Consider the following 12,263-nt stretch of genomic DNA (forward strand, 5'->3'; position numbering starts at 1 on the left):
AGTTCAGAGAACAGGAAATGAGGATGACTCAAACATAAAAGACACTTCGTCTCAGCATGATTAAAACAACTAAAACCATTCTGAGTTATCACTTCTATCTATCACACTGGCAAAAATCCAAGACTGATAACAGCAGGGCATAATATTAACAATGCTGACCCTCCAGTCAGAATGCTTACTGAATTTCTGCAGTTTGGAGGCCATGAACTTGGGCACTTCAACCATTCCTTAATGCATTTGTCTGAAAAATAGTATCAGTGCCCACTGCAGAGGGATTTTGCTAAGAATGAATGAGGTAAATGTGTATAAACCATCCAAAACAGTATTCACAGTACAAAGTAAACACTGTTTAAGCATTAGCTATGACACAGGCAATGTTAGTTGAGTAAACAGGCAATGTAGATGGGGAAAATGCCGAAGGAAGGAACATAAGCAATTAATGGTGATCAACTTTAACTTAGAAATTCTGCTTTTGTAAATTTATCCTGCAAATCCTCTTGCACATGACATGTTCAAAGTCTTCATTACAGCACTGCTTAGGATATTAAAAAGCTAAAGGAATGTACATAACAGGAAACAAGTCACCATACACATATTCAACAGCTTCTCGGTGTTTCTTTAAAACTTTTTTCTATTACGTTTCATTTATCTGTGTGTTTAGAGGCCAGAGAACAACCTGTGAGAATTGGTTCACTCCTTCCACCACATGGGCCCCAGGGATTAAGTTGTGGCAAGAGCATTTACCCATGAGCCATGTCATCAACTAATTTTTTTTGTTGTTTCGTTTTTTTTTTTTTTGAAACAAGATTTCACGTAGTCTACATTGGCCTCAAATTTGCTGTGTTCGTAGCCTCCGCCAAGTGCTGTAATTACAATCATGTTTGTTTTGTTTTGGTTGGTTGGGTGGTTGTTGTCCTGTTATTTTAGACACCTGGTCAGATTTTATTTCTACAGATAGGAAGGCCACAAAGGTAGAAAGGTGGCCTCCCATTTTCCTTAGAGCACTGAGGTTTGAACTAAGAGCCTCTCAGAGGCTCACATGCTATATACCCCACACACACACACACACACACACACACACACACACACACCAGCCTATGGAAAATCTTTTTAAATTCTGAATAGTCCTAGTGCCAAGTACAGAGCAGCCTTGTGGGACTAGTTCAGCAGGAAACAGGACTGATATTTAAAGAGACCTGTCTGTACTCCACCAAGAAACATCAATCCTTTCCTGCTCCTGAATTCAGGCTCCTCCATTCAAAGTCTGGTCTCAGCCACTAGCAAACTTAAAGAGGTGACTAGATGTCTTCAGATTTCCCTGGAGGCCCAGACGTGATCCCCTTGTTTTTCAACCTCCACTCTGTACCACTTGACCCAGCCAACCATCTATAAAATATGGTCCTAAGACAGGGTGACATAATACAAAGACAAACCCCAAAGCTCTAAGAAGGCATATCAGGACCAAAAGCACTTGGTGAGGAGGGGAGGGGCAATGGGAATGTTTGTTTTGTTTTTGAATAAGAGTCTCTTTATGTAATCCTGGCTGTCCTGGAGCTCACTATGCAGACCAGACAGGCTTTGAACTCACAGAGATCCTGCTGCTCTGCCTCCAGAGTACTGTGACTGCCAGTACGCACTGCCACACCCAGCTACATTCAAAAGAATTCCATGGAATACAACGTAGGTGTTTAAAAACAATGAGGAAGCTCTCAAAGTACTAATCTGGAAAGCTCTCAAAGATATACTGAAATGAAAGACAAGCCTACTGAGATGGAGGGCAGAACTGTGAGAAACCATCAGCTTTTTCATGAAAAATAGAAAATTAGGCCAGACAGTGGCAGTGAACGCCTTTAATCCCAGCACTTCAGAGACAGAGGCAGGCAGGTTTCTTGTGAGTCTGAGGCCATCCTGGTCTACAGATCAAGTTCCAGGACAACCAGTGCTACACAGAGAAACCTTGTCTTGAAAAAACAAACAAAACAAAACAAAACAAAAATACCCTGGGGTCCTCTTCAGCAACAAGCCCCCATAGAGTTTTAAAAACTGGTTGGGAGAAAGGAATGAACCCTGAAGCTGGGTACACAGAAGAGTAATGAGACTGAAACTGTTTATATAAAATCCTATGTTATGCAATGTAATGCAAACAATTTTGTATTTCACCACTTGAATATATTATTTTTCAGACACTATATACATATATATGTATATATATATAACTTATTTAGGACTCTTTGCATGTTTTACTTTACGTGTATTTTGCTTTGTTGTTGTTTTTCAGCAGAGCAAACATGCATTAAGGGAAAGTGATGAGAGTTCCCAAGAGGAGGACAAATTCCAAGAGAGGAGTACACGATTTGGGTATTTTTGGAACAGGATCTGACTACGTAGACCAGGATGCGCTCTCTTGCTTCAGCCTTCTAAATGCTAAGAGAGGAGGCCCACAGCACCCAGCTACACACATCAAACTGAAAACAAAACACCAAGGCTTACAGAAGGTAAATCCCTATAACCACACAGCTAATAACACAATCTCAGTTTTGATTTTCAATGAAGATTTCCAATGTTTTCCCTTTTCCACACTGCCTTTACAGAACAGCAGAGGGCCACCTGCTGCCACACTAGATGACCTGCGTTCAGTCCCCAAGACCCACATGGCGACATTCAGAATCAGCTTCTGCAAGTTGTCCTCTACTTCCACATACACACACCCACACCCACAAATAGCAAAAAATAAAATGTTAAGAATGGATGGTTGACACGTTATTACAAATATGCTCTTTAGCAGCCGACCCTCTGAACAATGAGACCACACTGAAGTCATCTTCGGTTGATGACTCGGAAGACAGCATAATGCCCATTGTTAGTCCAAAACATTCACCATCACCCACACAAACAATGTAATAATTAGGCTCTGTTAACAGGAGGAGATAAACTTCCCATACAAGCCCCATCCCAGATTTCAAACTCCAATAAAACATTTCAAAACAAAATGAAGTGTGTGATATTAACAATGTATTTATAAGCACTTTAATATAAAGGAGGAATACATTTTTAGAAGCAAATCCCCTTTCTGCTCTAAATAAGCCAGGGAACAATTTTCTTCTTGACCCATTAGTAGAAAGCATTACTGCAGAGTCTCAGATAGCAGATTATTCGCCTCCTAGCATGTACATGTCTTAAACAGAATTAAGTGCCAAATCACATAGGCTAGTGTTTGGGAGACCATCCCAAACATTTATCACAACGTGCACTGACATCACCCAGATATCTGAGACCATCACTGTTAATTCAGAACCAAACATCTGTACCATCTGTATATTATATATATTTATCTATATACATTATTTTTATAATTTACTTATCATTATTTATGTGCATTGTTGTTTTGCCTGCAGGAATGTCCATACAAGTGAGCCAGATCCCTAGGATGGAGGGACAGACAGTCTGAGCTGCCATGTAGGTCCTCTGGATGGGCAGACAGTGCTCTTAACCTCTAAGCACCTCTAAGCCATCTCTCCAGCCCCTGAATACTAGTTTCTGATAAGCCCCAAAGAATCTCCATTTTGAGTTCCTCCTTGGTGATAACAGGTCTCACCGATAGAACCTAATAATAGCTCTGTCTCCTGCTATCATACTGGATAATTATGACATCCATACAACGACACAGTCAACACAGCCACTAACACTGTTGCACTATTTTAATAACCTATAACTCCATTTCCTTTCAACAGCATTGAGGCAGTTACACCTTTTTTCTCCCTTTGCTTTGAAAGTACTCTGAACTTTCCAATCATGTATTCTTGTAAAATCTGGTCTTCAACCACATTTCTGGCTACCTCTTCATTCTCCAAGTACACTAGCCTTCTTAAAGACTTTATTATTTATGTTTATTATTTCAAGTGTATGAATGCCAACATGTATGTCTGTGTATTGTGTGCATGCATTGCCCAAAGAGGTCAGAAGAGGGTGTTGGGTTTCCCAGGACTGGGATTACACATAGTTGCTAGTTGGCATGTGGGCACTGGGAACTGAACCTGAGTCCTCTGGAAGAGCAGCCAGCTGAGCTCAGCCATCTCTTCAACTCCAGATTTTACTTCTTATAACCTACAATTTATATTGTGCAGTTGATTATAGATCCTACACTATCAGAAGCAGTGTAAAGGGGTTCACCATTTTATATTTCTGCTTTGTAAATTCCAGTTTTGGATTAGCCCATTCTCTCCCCATCCTCCTGTTCTTTAGGGTATTAGAGAAAATGTAAAATCTGGTGGTGGCATACACCTTTGATCCTAGCAAAGGCAGGTAGATCTCTGAATTCAGGATAGCCAGGGCTATGCAGAGAAACCCTATTTCAACAAACCAAAAGAAAAGAAAAAAATTCTTTATCTTTGGTGCTACAGATGACTTAGTTTAGAGCACTTGTTGCTCTTTTAGATTCAAGCCCTAGCCCCCACATACACAGCAGCTCACAATGATCCATAAGTCTAGTTCCAGGGAATCGAATGCCCTTTTCTGACTTCTGAGGGCACCATCACACATGTGGTAAACAAATATACACACAGGCAAACACTCATACACCATACATGGACATCGTGAGCTACATGATGAGTTCCAAGCCGGTCAGAGCTACACAGTGAGATGCTGTCTCAAAACAAGGCAACAAGAAACCTCTCATCACATAAAATAAATCAATAATAATAATAATAATCCTTCAATTGGGCAGTAGTGGGCACATGCCTTTAATCCCAGCACTCAGGAGGCAGAGGCAAGTGGATCTCTGTGAGTTCAAGGCTAACCTGGTCTACAGTGTGAGTTCCTGGACAGGCTCCAAAACTACAGAGAAACCCTGTCTCGAAAAACAAAACAACTGCCGGGTGGTGGTGGCGCACGCCTTTAATCCCAGCACTTGGGAGGCAGAGGCAGGCGGATCTGTGTGAGTTCAAGACCAGCCTGGTCTACAAGAGCTACAAGAGCTAGTTCCAGGACAGGCTCCAAAACCACAGAGAAACCCTGTCTCGAAAAACCAAAAAAAAAAAAAAAAAAAAAGAAAGAAAAACAAAACAACAACAACAATAATAATAACAATAACAAATCCTTCATATTTTCCACTGCTAATCCCTATGGCTATAATGCTCACATCAGAAACTCACTACAGTTCCTTCAACCTCCAGAAAAAAAACTGATTTATCCACAGATAACTGATGACAATAAAAATAAGGCCAGTATGCTAACACACACATAGTTCCAGGTTGGCCTGTGCCACACAACCCTAACTCAAGCAAACAAAGAGAAAAAGAAAAGAAAACCTTTTAGTCACTACTACCTTCTGCTTGCTCCTAAATCCATGGGTTGCCTTGGAAAGAAAACAAGTGAACTCCCAACTGCTAAGGCACTTGCTTCTAAGGCTAAGGAACCTCCTGCCCTCTGGAGCACCTGACACGGTAATATTCCCTCCCTCCTACAAACTCTCTTCCTTTGGCGACTGTGACTCTGGGCTAGCCCTTCTCCTGGCCCTTTAAACCTCTCTGTCAATGTGTTGTCCTCAGTGATGCTGCTTCCGACCCACAGCCCAATTCTCTGCTTTCAGGATTACTATCTCCTACTAAGGTTTCAAGAATCCCTATATAGTCTCTCTACACTCTCAACTTCATGTCTTTATAGCCAAACTTTCTCAGTTTTATCCCCAATTTCCCAGCTCTATCTGAAAAACTCGAGTTGAACTTGGCCACAACCAAATTTATCTTTCTTCAAAATTGCTTCTCATTCTGCTTCCATTAACACCACCAGCCCAATACCATAAACCAGTGAGAAACCCCTTACTTACAAAAGCAGCAAAAACAAAAAACCAAAAAACCTCTCAACTCTATTTTGAAAAATCTTGGAATTTCATGCCATTCTCTTCATTTTCCTACAACTATCCAAGTTCATTCATCCTTTCTTACCCACCGAAGCCCAAATCTGCCTACGGAGGCCTTCTTCTCTCCCGTCTTTACTTTCAATCTTTCCTTCACATTTTCCACACATAATCCATATCAAGCTCCTGCTCACAAACTTCAAAGGCTCCCTGTGCCTACAGAATAAAGTCCAACTTCTTTGACAAGTCTTTCTCAGACATATAAATTCAAAGTTTCTCAACCCGACTAATCTGGATTTTATTTCCAGCAAAATCCGAATTGTAGCTTAGATCAGGGTCTTCAGAAAGAAGTGTAAAAAGTAAACTAGTAAAAAGAGGGAGAAAGGAGGAAGTCTCTCGGGCTAGAAGTTAGGGTGTTTAGGAGGGATGAGCACGTTTGATGGCAAGGAAGGAATCCAGATCTCAGCGGCAGAAGAGGGTACAGAGACGCTCAGCAGGGGAGCCGGACGCAAAGCCTTCCAGAACTTCACAAGTGAGGAAGGTCAGACAACACAATGTCGATTCGAAGTATAATTTCCAACGAGTTCCCGGCCTCTGAATCGAGGAGATGAGGACTATCCCGGGACCCTGAGGGAAGTGAGACGGAAAAGGAACGGGGGTGGAAAGGGACGGACGAGAGACTGTCCCCTGCCTTTGAGAATCTCAAGGAAGGCACCAGGCTGGCCAGTGCTCGGCGACCCGAGAGCCGAGGCGCGCGCGGTAGGGATGTGAGCCTCGTTCCTCAGACTCTCCCGACGTTACCTGAGGCAGGACCGAGCCACCGAGGGGGCGTCTGCGCGGGCCGGAGGGCGAGGGAGGCGGCGGCCCAGAGCCAGCATAGCAGCTGCCGGCCGTGGCTGTTTAGCCTGCGGAGGAGGTGGGGGTCCCTCGCGCAGAAGTCGGCGATTCCGCGGGGCCAGCGACAGCGCAGGAGCCGCAGCCTACTGCCATGGCCTTGCGGTCTGGGCTGCTTTCCCCGCCTGCTCGGCGGGGCCCGGAGGCGGCTCGCCGCTAGGACTGAGAGGGCAGCTGGAAACTCTCGGCTCCCCGCGGGTGAGCGTCTGAAACGCCTGCGGCCAGGGGACTGGGGCGGGGCCTCAGGGGCTCCGCCCCTCCTCAGGCCTCCCTCAGAGCAGCCAATCGGTCGTCAATCTTTGACAAACGAGCTGGTACGGTTGTCCAATGAACGCTAGGAAGGCCACGTGGTACGAGGGTGGGCACAATGGGCGTCCAGAGAAGCCAATCAGCAACGCTGGGCGCCAACTCTTAGAAGACGAAGGGAACCAATAGGAAGGGAGTGGAGGTAAAAACAGAAGCGACAGTGTGTTGAAAAAGCGGAACCGAAGAGCAGAGAATACACCTGGGGGAAAACCTATGAGAGTCTCAAAGAGGGCGAGACGGTAAATACAAGATAAGCCAATCAATCCCCCCTCCGCCGCCCAACAGAAACGATTGATAATTAATTAATTAGGCTAGCGCGGCTTTTGAATAAGGTGTCCTACTAGATCGAAAGCCATGCCCTGCAGGAGGATCGTAGTGTAATAAGAAGCTAAAATTAATACATAATTCCTAGCGACTTGAGAAACAGCAACAAGTAGAACTAAACGAAATGCCGAGAGAAGAGATTGGGTTTGGTGAAGACTCAGAGGATAGGTATCACGAGCTGGTTTGAAAAGAATTATGAAATATCTCTGTGGGGAATAAGAATTTTCCCAACTGTTCCATCAGGTATAGATTTCCCCACACTTCCCATACCCATGAATTTCAAGGGTTTATATTCTTATACCTGAGCAGACTGCAATAGAAGAATAAGAACAGATAGACACAGTGGAATATGGGCCTTACCTTCAGGACTTAGGGGCCACAATTTAAAAAAAGAAAAAGACTTCCCTCTTCCTAGAGGTAGAGATTCTTGGCAAATATGTGGAACATAAATAATTGAAATAGGACTGGGGCAGAAGGCAAAGACAGAGAGTGTACCATGTGGACCTGGGTTCGATCCCCAGCACTGACAATAGTAATAATGGATTAAGGTGGTCCTGATGGTAACTGAGTTTAAGAAAATGTATGGTAGGAAATAAAATTGGAAGAGGCTGAATATCGATGGAGCTTGAATAATAAAATTACCTTTTTGTTTTAATGCTTGTGTGTTTCGTTCTTGAACACATGCATAACCTAGACAGGGCATTGTTTGAGGAAGAGTAGTTAATAGCTCACAGCATCTCTTAAGGGAGATCGGGATAGTCCAGTTCAGAATCATTCTGGCGTAAAGTATGTGCTGCCACCTGGTGGCAGTTCAGATGTTACTGTCCCACGTTTCTGTTGAAAGGTTTGGCCCCCTTGCAAATGTGTCTCTCATAGAGCCTAATACAAACAGTTGATAAACACTACTGGGAGCAATCAGAATTAAACAATGCCACCGTGCCAGATGAATTACCTGCCCAGTGAAAGACAAGGAAAGGCTTGGTGGGAAGGCTCTTTAAAAGCAGGTCTAAACGTCGGAGCAATGATGGCCTACTCATTTGATCCCAGTACTAAGGAGGCAGAGACTAGCAGATCTCTGAGTTCAAGGCCAGCCTAGACTAAAGAGTGAGTTCCAGGACAGTCAGGGATACATCAAGAATCCCTGTCTCGCGGGAGAGGGGAAAAGAAGAGTAAGTTTAAACAAAATTTTTTAATTTGGGGCTAGGGATGCAGTCTAGTTAGCAGAATGCTAATATGCATGAAGCTCAGGTGTGGTGGCACATTCCCATCAGCCCAACATTCAGGAGGTGGACACAGGAGACCAGGAATCCAGGTCATCCTCCGCTATATATGGAGTCTAGGCCAGCCTGGGACACTTGATACCTGGCCTCTAAATACATATTAAATACAAGGGAGAGGGAAAATAACACCGTGGATTTGCCATACAAGATGAAGAAGCATCTGCAATCCCAGCAATCCCACTGGAGATGGGAGGCAAAGACCCAACACTAAAGCTGTCCTCTGATCCTGACGCGTACACTGGAGTGAGTGTACACACTCATTCACACACACACACGCCAGGTACAGTAGTACATGCCTGTAATTCCAACACCTGGAAGGTGGAGACAAGAGGAACAAGGCCATCTTTGGCTATATAAAAGAGTTCAAAGTCAACCTAACAACACAGGATTCTGTCATATATACACCAAAAATAAATAAATAAAAAGCAATAAATAAAATAAAAATGGGTCTGAAGCCAAGTATGAAATCAGTACATCACTCGTAATCCCAGCAATCAGGACCCAGGCAGGACTGAACTACAGAGTTCTGAGCCAGCCTAAGCTACAGAGTCCCCATTTCCATAAATAAATACTAAATGTAAACAAGGCTGGAGTCCTGGCTCAGCAGCTAAGCAGACTGACTACTTTGCCAGAGGACCCTGGCTCAATTTTCAGCACCCATATGTTAACTCTAGTTAACACGTTAAGTTCCAGAGGATCCAATGCCCTCATCTAGCCTCTGCAGACACCAGGCACCAGGCAAGCACTTTGGTGGACATACATGCAGGCAAAACACCCACTCACATGAAATAAATATTGAAAAAACAATAATAAACTCTCCTTCTCCCTGTCCCTTTCTCCCTCTCCCCCTTTCTCTCTCTGACAAGATCTCATTATACAGTCTTGGCTGATCTAGAACTTGCTGTGTAGGTCAGGCTGGCCTTGAACTCTGAGACCCACCTGCCCCTGCTTCTCTTCCCCAAGAGCTGGGATAAATGATGTGCACCACCATACCCACTGAGAGACCCTACCTTTACCCAAACATATGCACACTTGGTTCTGAGCACTCTATCTATCTATCTATCTATCTATCTATCTATCTATCTCTCCAGCTCTCTGTCTCTCTCACACACAATGAGGAAAAGGATGTGGAAGACATCCCTGTAGTTATTTAATGTCTAACAATGGCTGCTGGTTAGGCCAGAGGTTTAAACATACCATTACTGCCGGGTTGTGGTGGCGCACGCCTTTAATCCCAGCACTCGGGAGGCAGAGGCAGGCGGATCTTTGTGAGTTCGAGACCAGCCGGGTCTACAGAGCTAGTTCCAGGACAGGCTCCAAAGCCACAGAGAAACCCTGTCTAAAGATATATATATCTTTAGGCGGTTAAGGGCAGGCTTATTTTCTTCTATCCTGGATTCTATATTCCAGAGGGTTCAAGATTTCCTAAGAACCAGCAGCATTTCCTTTCCCAGTGGTAACTGTAGACAAAAGATAAAAAGATAATGCTACCCATCCACCAGCAAGATCTTTGGATGCATTTGCCCTGAACTAAGATGTACAGTTGGCTTATGGACAGATTCCAACTCTTAATTCAGGCTGGCAAGAGGAGAGTTATCTGAAATAGAAACAGTGAAAGACTGAGGCAGTAAGACAGGAGCTGCTTTCAGTAATGTTATGTTTTTGTTTGTTTGTTTTCTTTTTTTTCTTTTTTTTTTTTATTTTCGAGACAGGGTTTCTCTGTAGTTTTTGGTGCCTGTCCTGGAACTAGCTCTTGTAGACCAGGCTGGCCTCGAACTCACAGAGATCCGCCTGCCTCTGCCTCCCGAGTGCTGGGATTAAAGGCGTGCGCCACCATCGCCCGGCAAGATATATTTTTCAAACTCTTAGTTTTCTTTTCTTTTTTTTAAATATTTATTTATTTATTATGGATAGAATATTCTGTTTGCAAATATGCCTGCTAGAAGAGGACACCAGACCTCATTACAGATGGTTGTGAGCCACCATGTGGTTGCTGGGAATCGAACTCGGGTCCTTTGGAAGAGCACATAGTGCTCTTAACCGCTGAGCCATCTCTCCAGCCCGAGTTTTCTTTTCTTTTCTGTTTTTTTTGGTTGTGGTTTTTCAAGACAGATATTCTCATTGTAGCTTTGGCTGTCCTGGAACTCATTCTGCTGACCAGGCTGGCTTCAAATTCACAGAGCTCTGCCTCCCTCAGCCTCCCAAGTGCTGGGATTAAAGGTGTGTGCACCACCACCCAGCAACTGTGAGTTTTCTTTCAATTTGACACAAACGAGAGTCATATGAGAACCACAGCTGAGAAAATGCCTCCATCAAATTGGTCTGTAGACAAGTAGGAGGGGTCATTTTTTTGATTAGTGATTGGTGTGGGAGGGCCCTGCCCACTGTGGGTGGTGCCACCCCAGGCAGGTAGTACTGGATTTTATATATATGTGTGTGTGTGTGTGTGTGTGTGTGTGTGTGTGTGTGTGTGTGTGTATGTGTGTGAGCTGAGGCCAGGTTGTGGTGGTGAACGCCTTTAATCCCAGCACTGCTGACGCAGGTGGGTCTCTGTGAGTTCAAAGCTAGCTTGGTTTCAGGACAGCCAGGACTACACAAAGATAACCTTATCTGGAAAAACTAAAACAGCCAAGCAAGCCAGTAAACTGTCTTCTCCACATCAGTTCCTACTTTCAGGTCCCTGGCCTCCTTGGGATGCTTTTGGGTGTAGTGTTTTATCACAGCAGTAGAAAAGTAAACTAAGGACCAAACACCAGCCATCAGACACTTTTGTTTTGTTGTCTTTATTGTTAGTTTTGAGACAGGAATGTCTTTCCTCAAATTCCAGATCCTCTGTCTCCACCTCTCTAGTACTGGGATTACAGGTATACAACACCACAACACATGGCTTTTTCTTTTTTTCTTTTTAAATAAAATCGAATAGAAATGGGCCAGGGGTATAACCTGGTAGTGTAACACTTGCCTATCATCAATGAGGTGGGGATGTTGGAAACACCAAGCAAACTAGCTAGCAAACTGGTTGGGTATGGCAGCACATACCTATAATCTTAGAATTTAGGCAGTAGAGGCAGGAGGATCAGGAAGTTAAAGGTCACTATGGTAGTTTGAATGAGAAGGGCCCCCATTGGCTCATAAATTGAATATTGATCCCCAATTATTGGTGCTCCTTGGGAAGGACTAGTATGTATGGCCTTGTTAAAAAACATGTGTCACTGTGGCCATTAAACTTTCAAAAGATCTGCCAGTTCCTGTGTACTCTCTCTGCTTCCTGTCTGTGGACGGGATGTGCTCAGTGCCATGCCTGCCAGCTGCTGCCATGCTCCCTGGCATGATGGTGAAGGACTCCAAACCTCTCTGCTCTCTGGAACTATAATCCCCAAATAAACCCTACATTCTTTTTTCTCTTCTTCTTCTTCTTCTTCTTCTTCTTCTTCTTCTTCTTCTTCTTCTTCTTTTTGTTTTCAGGACAGGGTTGTGAGGCGAGAGATATGGCTCAGAGGTTAAGAGCACTGACTGCTCTTCCAGAGATCCTGAGTTCAATTCTTAGCAACCACATGATGCTCACAACATCGATAATGAGAGAAAAATGTATAACTTGAGTTCAA

The 12,263-nt window shown here is 43.9% G+C and overlaps 1 protein-coding gene across 3 annotated transcripts in view; it reads right to left on the reverse strand.

Annotated features, from left to right (window-relative positions):
• The window catches only part of Tesk2 (testis associated actin remodelling kinase 2), a 109,092-nt gene extending 102,134 nt beyond the window's left edge, over window positions 1–6,958 (reverse strand). For all 3 annotated transcript variants that reach the window (XM_041653098.1, XM_041653097.1, XM_041653096.1), the window contains exon 1: window positions 6,656–6,958. The gene's annotated coding sequence lies outside the window, so the exon portion shown is untranslated. The remainder of the gene's footprint in view (window positions 1–6,655) is intronic.
• Window positions 6,959–12,263: the final 5,305 nt, after the last annotated feature.

This window comes from Microtus oregoni, unplaced genomic scaffold, assembly GCF_018167655.1.
Source record: "Microtus oregoni isolate MIOR12 unplaced genomic scaffold, Mior012 000005F_ref0000423, whole genome shotgun sequence".
Classification (NCBI taxonomy): Eukaryota; Metazoa; Chordata; class Mammalia; order Rodentia; family Cricetidae; genus Microtus; species Microtus oregoni.